We start from the raw sequence: 8,663 nt of genomic DNA on the forward strand, positions 1-8,663 counted from the left end.
AGAAATTAACACAGAATTCATTTAGAATTGATTATAGTCCCGAAATACCTGCTCTAAAGAAAGGGAAAGGCACTATAAAAATATAAGCCTCAATCTGTTATCTAGGGCCCACTCCCAGATGAAATCTGTCTAAATATTGTCTCATAATTCAAAATGACAAACACATGAGGATAGGAGAGCATATCTTATAGTAATTGAGGGTCTGTGATGCAATAAATAGAAATAACTGTATGATAACAAAACAACTTGAAATATTAACAAACTCTTTAGAATTAGAATTTAATGTTCAGTTTGACTCCCTCAATTAGACATAGGTGAAGAGAGTATCCATGATTTAGAAAAGATAATTCTAAGAAATGACTTTTATAATGCTGTCTTGCAAGATTAAGACACAGAAAATATAAAGGATATTAAAGATAGAATTCAGTTGTATGCACATATTTAATAGAAATTTCAGGATGAAAATTTCAAGGAAATTAGAGGGAGTATAGAGTAAATGAATAAGGATTTCTTATAAATTGATTTAAAAATTACCTAAGCTTAGTGAATTAAAATAAATCCAAATCTAAACATCAGGCAATGCAGGGGTGCCTGGGTGGCTCCGTTCGTTAAGCGTCCGACTTCGGCTCAGGTTGCGGTCTCACAGTTCATGGGTTCAAGCCCTGCATCAGGCTTTGTGCTGATGTCTCAGACACTGGAGCCTGCTTAGGATTCAGTGTCTCCCTCTCTGACGCTCCCCTGCTCATGCTTTGTCTCACACTCTCTCAAAAATAAACATTAAGGAAATTTAAACCTCAGATGATGCAGAAATACACCAAGAACACCAAGTATCAGTTAACAACTAATAATAACGTGTAATATACATAGAGTGACAGTGAGAATGACAGCAGCCTTCTCCACAGCAGCAGTTGTGGCACAGGTGTCTTCATCATCTGAAAGGTAATTGGGCAAAAGATTAGCATTCATAGACAAATAATAATTAAGACTATAGAGTGAAACAAAGTTTTTAAAAATAAAATTCTGAGCAAAGTTACAATTGATCTTCAGTGAGAAAGCTGTTAAAAGATAGGGCACAAAGCTGCAAAAACTAAATGCTAAAGAAAGGAATAAGGAATTCCTGAAGCTTTGGTGAGGAGATTTGATAAATCCACAGGTAAATCCTAAACAAGTGGTGAGTATTTAAAACAATAGTAAAATTTAAAGTTAATATGGTTCTCACTTTCTCTTGTCTTTCTTGACTGACCTGCTTTCAAAAACATGTTCATGTAAAAAAAAAAAAATGCCACAGAGCATTAGTATTTGAAACTCCTCTATTTTTTTTTTTTAAAAACAGGAGTAACATGTTTAGTCATAGGTCTTCTTTCCATTAAAAAAAGTCAGTAGATAAGATAAGATAGAAGGATAGATAGATAGATAGATAGATAGATAGATAGATAGATGTTGTGGAAGGTAATTCTGTTTATAAATGTTACCCAGAAAGTGACATATTGTTTGCTAAGATTAAAAGCAGAAACAGGATATCAAGGGTATATTGAAAGACAAAAAACTTAGCATCCAGAGGAAATCAAAGAGAACTAGAAAGCAGTCTAAAATGGACATAAAATATTCACTGACTTAAAACAAAACAAAAACCTCTTTTTAGAAGTTGATGACCTGAATTCTTTTCAAAGGGTTCCCAAACCGGGCATGTTGCATTGTTAATTAGTATGTTTGGCCCAAGAGGCTAGGTTCTCTGAGGTACTGAAGTATTGCAACTAAAAGTCTATGGAGATCAAACACAAGAGAAATCTGACCTTGTCCAGTTCTAAACCGTATGAAAAATAACAATTTTCCTTTAATTAAGCAACTTCAAGTTAGTATGACCAGTAGTATATTGGTTGTTGTAGGTGCGGGTATTTTTTCCATATCATTAACAGCAGAAGATGATATGCCAGCCAAAATTGCAATTGTTTAGAGTACTATTTACAGCAGACAGTTTACTAAGTACAAATACAGCTTCTCCCACAAATTCTGAATTCTTGAGTCCTCACAATTGAATTACCTACTACCCTGTCAGTGATGACCAAGCCATTTCCCCAGACCTCTCTTCTAATGCTTCTGTTACTGTATAATTACTAGTGTATGCCCTGTGTCTGACAATAAAATCCATTCAAATACTATTATGAATCAAACATGATTATATTAAAATTTCCTAACAATAAATAGATACATATTATTGAGTAGTTTTTAATTTGTGCATTTTTATTAGATTTCCAGGGATAGAACTTTGAGAGCAGAAATTATGCTTATTCATATGTTTGTGTTGTCCTTTATTTTGCAAATGCCTATATATTTTAGTACTTCCAGTATGAGTATATACACACGCTCATTTTCTAGCATAAAATAAGTGTTCAGATTGTTCAATAAATATTCATTAAATGCATAAACAGGAGTACTTTATGATTAATGGGTATAATTACCAGTTGGAGATTTCAATAAGATAGTTGTTTGGAATTGCAATAAGTCAATTAAAGAGCAGAGATATTTTAAAAAGGTGTTTCATTTGAAAGTTTTTTAATTGTAATACCTCATCATCCCTAGTTGAAAATGAAAGCATAACAGATATTCCTCTCTGCCCACTTTAGCATGTTAGTTTCCAACCCATTAATTCTATCAAACTAATATAAACACTTTTATATATTAAAATAAAATATTGAAAACACTATATATTCTGAAGATAGGAATTATAAGTTATTTACAATGCCTTTAGATCAGCAACCTCTGAACTAGCCTATTCATTTTAGGGAAAAACATATTTTATTACTGTATGACTTGTAATGTTCCTGTAACATTTTTGTTTCATGATATATATTCTAAATGCTTTATCACATGCTAATAATTATTCTCATTACAAACTCATTTTCTTCAGAGAGGAGAAATGTTTAAGCTACTGATTCAATGATCCTAACGTACATGTAAACAGTTCATTTTTATCATTCCATAAAAAATTTAACAACAAACAGAAGACATTTAGAAGGCACTAATTCTTTGAGAAAGGTTTCTTTACTATAAAAAATCTATATAAAATATGTGAACCTAATAACCTGTGCAATAGTTTAAATTAACATTTAAATCCATGTTGTATTAGCCTATACAGTGAATAGTTTTGGGTGGCTAGGATGGGCCTGGTATCAGACTTTATATCCTTATTATTATTGAGAAACATATTTTATGATAAAAATTAAGTTCAAAGTGTGTATATATGTGTACGTATGTATGATGAAGTATGTAATTGCGTAGATAAATATTTGGACTTTAAACAGACCATCAATAAATTAGTGTTTATAATCTATTATAACTTTTTTTGCTTTTTTGAGAGAGTGCAAGTGGGGGAGAAACCAGAGGGAGAAGGAGAGAGAATTCTAAGCAGGCTTCTTACACAGTGCAGGGCCTGATGCAGGGCTCGATCCCATGACTTTGGCATTATGACTTGAGCCGAAATCAAGAGTTGGACATTCAATGGATTGAACCACCCAGGTGTCCCATAAGGTGTTTTATTTTTTTAAGTACATGTATTTACCAGTGATATTTTCATCCAATTCATTATCAGAGGATACCTAATAGATTTCAGATTTTGATTGAATTTGAAGAGTAGGAAGACTGAATATAGGGGAATTATCTGAAAAAGACAGTAGGAAACATTACAGAGTGAAACTGAGCGTGCATGACCTATGAATTTTTTTTTTTTTTGGAAGGAGGGGATAAAAAGAATATAAAGGTGTCATGTTAAACCAAAGTAAGAGAAAGTACGAGGGTAGAAAGAAGTCGTCTTTTTCCCCCCATAGGTTTGCCTGTGGCTTCCTGAACAAAGCTAGTGGGAAAATGTTTACTGTTCAACAAAGAATGACAAAATAACAATGTGTCCAGCACTGTATTGAGGGAATGTATTATGTTACTTATCCCAGAAAAGCAACTCTAAGATCCAGCACTATTCTTCCCCTTTTGTATATGAAAGAACAAAGACTCACATTTTCTAAAACTCACACAAATAGTAAGAAACTCAAAATTTCTTCTTTTGAAAAAATGTTTTAACATTTATTTATTTTTGAGAGTCAGAACGTGAGCAGAGGTGGGCAGAGAGAGAGGGAGACACAGACTCTGAAGCAGGCTCCCGGCTCCGAGCTGTCCGCCCAGAGCGTGATGTGGGGCTTGAACTCACGAATTGTAAGATCATGACCCAAGCCGAAGTTGGCCACTTAATGGACTGAGCCACCCAGGTGCCCCAGGAACTCAAAATTTCAAAGCAGGCATTTCCATCTCTAACTAGAGCTTATACTCCAGTGAAAGTGGAGGATTAAAGTTAAATGAAATAAAAGAGTGAAATCCTCTAATGTTTAAGCTAAAGGAAATTTTCTTGATTGTATGTATTGCTGAGAATATTTTATTTCTAGACAGATGATAATTCCTTCTCAAACTTATCTCTGATGACTTCCAGAAATCTATTTTTTAAATTCTTATCTCATGTTCTGCTTTTAGGAATATATTTCAAGTATAATATTCTCTGAGCTCTTAACCTCTTTCATGCAAATTTTTATTATTAGAGCCAAAAGCCATTAATACAGACCAAACATTTCTTGCCTGGTGAAAAGGGAACATGGCTGCCCTGGGGTATCACTTACTCCTAGTTTTCTATTGCCCCAGCAGGCCCGTCCTGTTTTCTGTGTCTGGCTCTTTGCAGTGCGTTGTGATTAGACATAAGGTCAGTTTTACATGAATAGTATTGTCTTCCAAGACTTGTTTCTTCTTCTCAGGTCTGTGTCCTCACTGACTATTTTACATACACTTAAGACATAAGGAACAGCATGGGAATTCAAAGCCGAGACAATATAATTTAAAATAAACAGTTACAGGGCACCTGTGTGGCTCAGTCGGTTAAGTCTCAGACTTTGGCTCAGATCTTGCGGTTCGTAGGTTCAAGCCCTGTGTCACAGCTGAGAGCTTCTAGCCTGCTTCAGATTTTGTGTCTCCCTTTTTCTCTTCCCCTTTCCCGCTCACAATCTATATCTCTCTCTCAAAAATAAATAAAACATTAAAAAATAAAGAGTAAAAATAAATCAATATAATCAAGAAGTATATCCCTGAAAATCTATAAACGTGATGAGTATCAAATATGGAACAATATATTTTCTCAGAATTAAATCCAAATCTCATGTTGGTGAGGAAATCAAGATTGCATGCATTTGTTAAGATGTGCTTAGAAAAATATACTTGCAGTGATGCTGTAATGTATGCGTCTTAAATCTCTCAGTCTTTGCTTTGACTTTTTTCCCCACCTTCTAGCTTCTGCTCTATCTACCTACTGGTAACACCTTACAGTGTCATTTTCGCTTGCAAGGTTGCTAGTCAGCCAGTGTCTTCTGTGTGGTTAGACCAATTTTTTGTACGTATTGACTTTTGAGATGAATCTGAGCTGGTGAAAATGACTTCACTCCCTATGGATTTTAAATATAACCCTTTCTGTTAGTTTCCTAGTGGCTAAACATACATGTAACCTCTAACATCAAACAACACCTCACTTTCTTCAGGTCAGAAGTCCTAAAATACATAACCAGTATTCTGGCAGGTCCGAATTCTAAAATCAGGGTTTCATTCTCTCGGAGTCTAGTGGAGAATCCATGTCCTTGTCTTTTTCAGACTGCATTCCTTCGTTTGTGGCCCTTCCCTCCATCCTCAAAGCTTTCACACCCTTTCTACCTTCTTTTATTTCCTCTCTTGTTTTGGCTCTCTGACCTCCCTCTTATTAGGGACTCTGATGATTATGATTCTATGGAGCCCACCAGGATAATCTGCCCATCTCAGGCTCCTTGCCTTAATTATGTCTGCAAAGTCCCTTTTGCTCTTGGAGGGCACATTCACATGCTCAAGGCATTAGGACGTGGATATCTTTGCGTGTGTGTGTGTGTGTGTGTGTGTGTGTAGGCTTTTTCTGTTTACCACACCGTTATCTGTGTTTTTCCATAGCCATTTTTTTTGATTCTCTGTAAATTTTTGTCCCTTTCTGTGAATCTTGTGTTTAAAATCAAATCAAAAATAGATTATTTTTTTAAATAGACAAGGGTCGTCCTTCCTGTTCCCATTAGTAGGCAGATTTCTCACAGCGGTTCATCTTCCAGGAGGCCTGTCTGACTCAGAACCCAGGCCCTGGTCTAGTTATATGGCAGTTAGAGTTGACAGGCCCGAATGATACTGAACCTGCTAACCTGTGTACATTTTGCATTGGCTACTTTCTTCTGATGGAGCTGTGGATAGGACAGGCATTTGGAGTCCAGTGATTCTTTACTGGAAATTTTTGGTGTTTTTTTTTGTTTGTTTGTTTTGGTCTGTTTTTGTTAACAAGACTGGCCAGCTTCCTGCTTATCTGTTTGCCCATTTGCTTCCTGAGATAAGGATTGATTTGATGGGGGAAGGATTCAGGCAGAAGAAACGGCATGCAGGGAAACAAGGGTGCACAAATAGTGTGGAAGTTTCTGGGACACGTGAACTGTCCATACTGCTGTCCTTTGAATGTAGGTGTTCATGGTGAGCCAGATGCAGAGAGTTTGAGAGGTACGGGAATTAGAACTAAAAAGACCGGGTATTCTAGCAGCACTTTGGAGATTGTATTTATTTCTTATATGTTTATTTTAGAGAGAAAGAGCACCAGCAAGTAATCTCTAGTGGGGGAGAGGCAGAGAGAAAGGGAGCCCAAGGAAGTGAAGCAGGTTCCATGCTGACTACAGAGAGCCCGAGCTGGAACCCAGGAGCTGAAGTCTGCTGCTCAACTGACTGAGCCACCTAGGCACCCCTGATGATAGTATTTAAATCCTGCTCCTTTGGAGAGGGCATTAAGTCCAGGTAGGAAAAAGTGCTATAGTACTTAAATGCAAATTACCAAATCAGTGCATTAATAGCAATAGGAAACAAGTTGTAGTCAGTGTAACAAGTTGTTAAGAAGGGACCTTGCCAGGATTGAGTTAGTGCCTGTGAAGGAAGGAGAGGTTTCTGGAACTTTTTTGCCTGTTTTGTTTGGTTCTATAAATGGGGATTGGAAATGTACACGGAAAGCAGATAAAAGGTGAGGGCACATAATGAAGTAAGATTTTATATGTTTTTTAGAATTCAGCAAGCATTTTTAAAAACTGTCATAGCAGTTTACTCTCTTTTTAAACACAGAGGTTAGACAAAGTGACCAAAGAAATGTGATTGATTGATTTCGATCAGAGCATCACTCTTGGGATTTTGGTGACTAAGACACAAAAATGCGAACTACATGGTAAAAGATTCGGATTTGTAACTAGGTGAAAGACAACAGACAGTGGCGTCAGTTACCTACCAAGGGGGTTCTAACACATCTCTTCAGGATCTCAGTTCAGTTCTGTACAATTCAGTAGTTGAAACCAGTCAAGTTGTCACTTACAAACTATAAACTTGCCATAACCACTAGGTTTCAGTGTGACAAAAAGCAGGGAGTCTTGGTACATTATATTACAGAATAAATATCCACAATCTTTGCCTTCTTTTTTTTAAAAAAATATTTTTGAAAGAGAGAGAGAAAGCAACTGAGGGAGTGGCAGAGACAGAAGGAGAGAGAGAGAGAATCCCAAGCAGGCTCTGCGCTGAGCCCAAAATGGGGCTTGAACTCACGGAAGGTGAGATCATGACCTGAGCCACCCAGGTGTCCCAAGAATCCACAACAAAGAATAAAGGACCAAAACTAATAAGCATTTAAAAGTGATAAACATAAGGTATTGTCCCCAGGTCCCAAAAGCCAACTGTACAAAGGATAGAATCACTTAGCAGTAACATGTCAGAGATATTTCAGATTGTACCTGATGGTGAGATCACTATGAGTCAGTAGGGTAATTAGCTCCCACAGAGCTAATGGGATCTTCTATTTCATAAAAGGAAATATAGTAACCATACTGAAGAAATGAGAGCTAGGCCATGCAGGAGTTTTGTCAGTTCTGGGTACCATCCCATAGCTGCTTGGCAAAATTAGGATAAATTAGGAGAATGACAACCATGAAATGAAAATCATCATTACTGAGGGCCCCTTAGGTACCTAACGCTTCCTAACTGCTTTACGGAAGATACTTCGTTTATCTCAAAAACAAAAACAGAAAAATAAAACAAAAAATCCCCACAAAAAAGCATGGTTGATCATGAAATATCTATAGTTGCCATTAGGCAAAGTTACCTGCTTGTCAGCGGAGCAGCCTCTTTGATACAGTTATGCTGATGATGCAGCATCCAGTTCCTAACCCCACACAGCGCCAGAGATTGGATCTGATCATAATAACAATGGATAGGTTTTTTCCGGGCTGATTCAAGTTCACCAAACGCATAGAGCCAGATTTGATTCAGTTTGGCAGTTAGATAGTTCTGAGGGGGAGGGGCCCCTGGGTGGTTGAGTCAGCTAAGCCGCCAACTTCGGCTCAGGTCACATGATCTCACAATTTGTGGGTTCCAGACGCACCACATTGGACTCTGTGATTTCAGTGAGCAGCCTGTTTGGGGTTCTCTCTCTGTCGCTCACTCTCTATGTCCCTCCACCACTTGCACATGTTCTCTCTCTGTCTCAGAATAAGTAAATAAACTTAAAAACAGTTCTGAGAGGGAGAAAAGCACACTGCTTCAACAGCAGC

The 8,663-nt window shown here is 37.0% G+C and overlaps 1 long non-coding RNA gene across 1 annotated transcript; it reads right to left on the reverse strand.

The window, feature by feature from the left end:
* Window positions 1–828: 828 nt before the first annotated feature.
* Window positions 829–8,427, reverse strand: LOC115294112. Its single transcript, XR_003909729.1, has 2 exons — window positions 8,216–8,427; window positions 829–932 (listed from the first exon to the last, which is right to left on the reverse strand). It is a non-coding gene; the product is annotated as an uncharacterized LOC115294112 (long non-coding RNA).
* Window positions 8,428–8,663: the final 236 nt, after the last annotated feature.

Source organism: Suricata suricatta, chromosome 6 (genome assembly GCF_006229205.1).
Source record: "Suricata suricatta isolate VVHF042 chromosome 6, meerkat_22Aug2017_6uvM2_HiC, whole genome shotgun sequence".
Taxonomy (NCBI): domain Eukaryota; kingdom Metazoa; phylum Chordata; class Mammalia; order Carnivora; family Herpestidae; genus Suricata; species Suricata suricatta.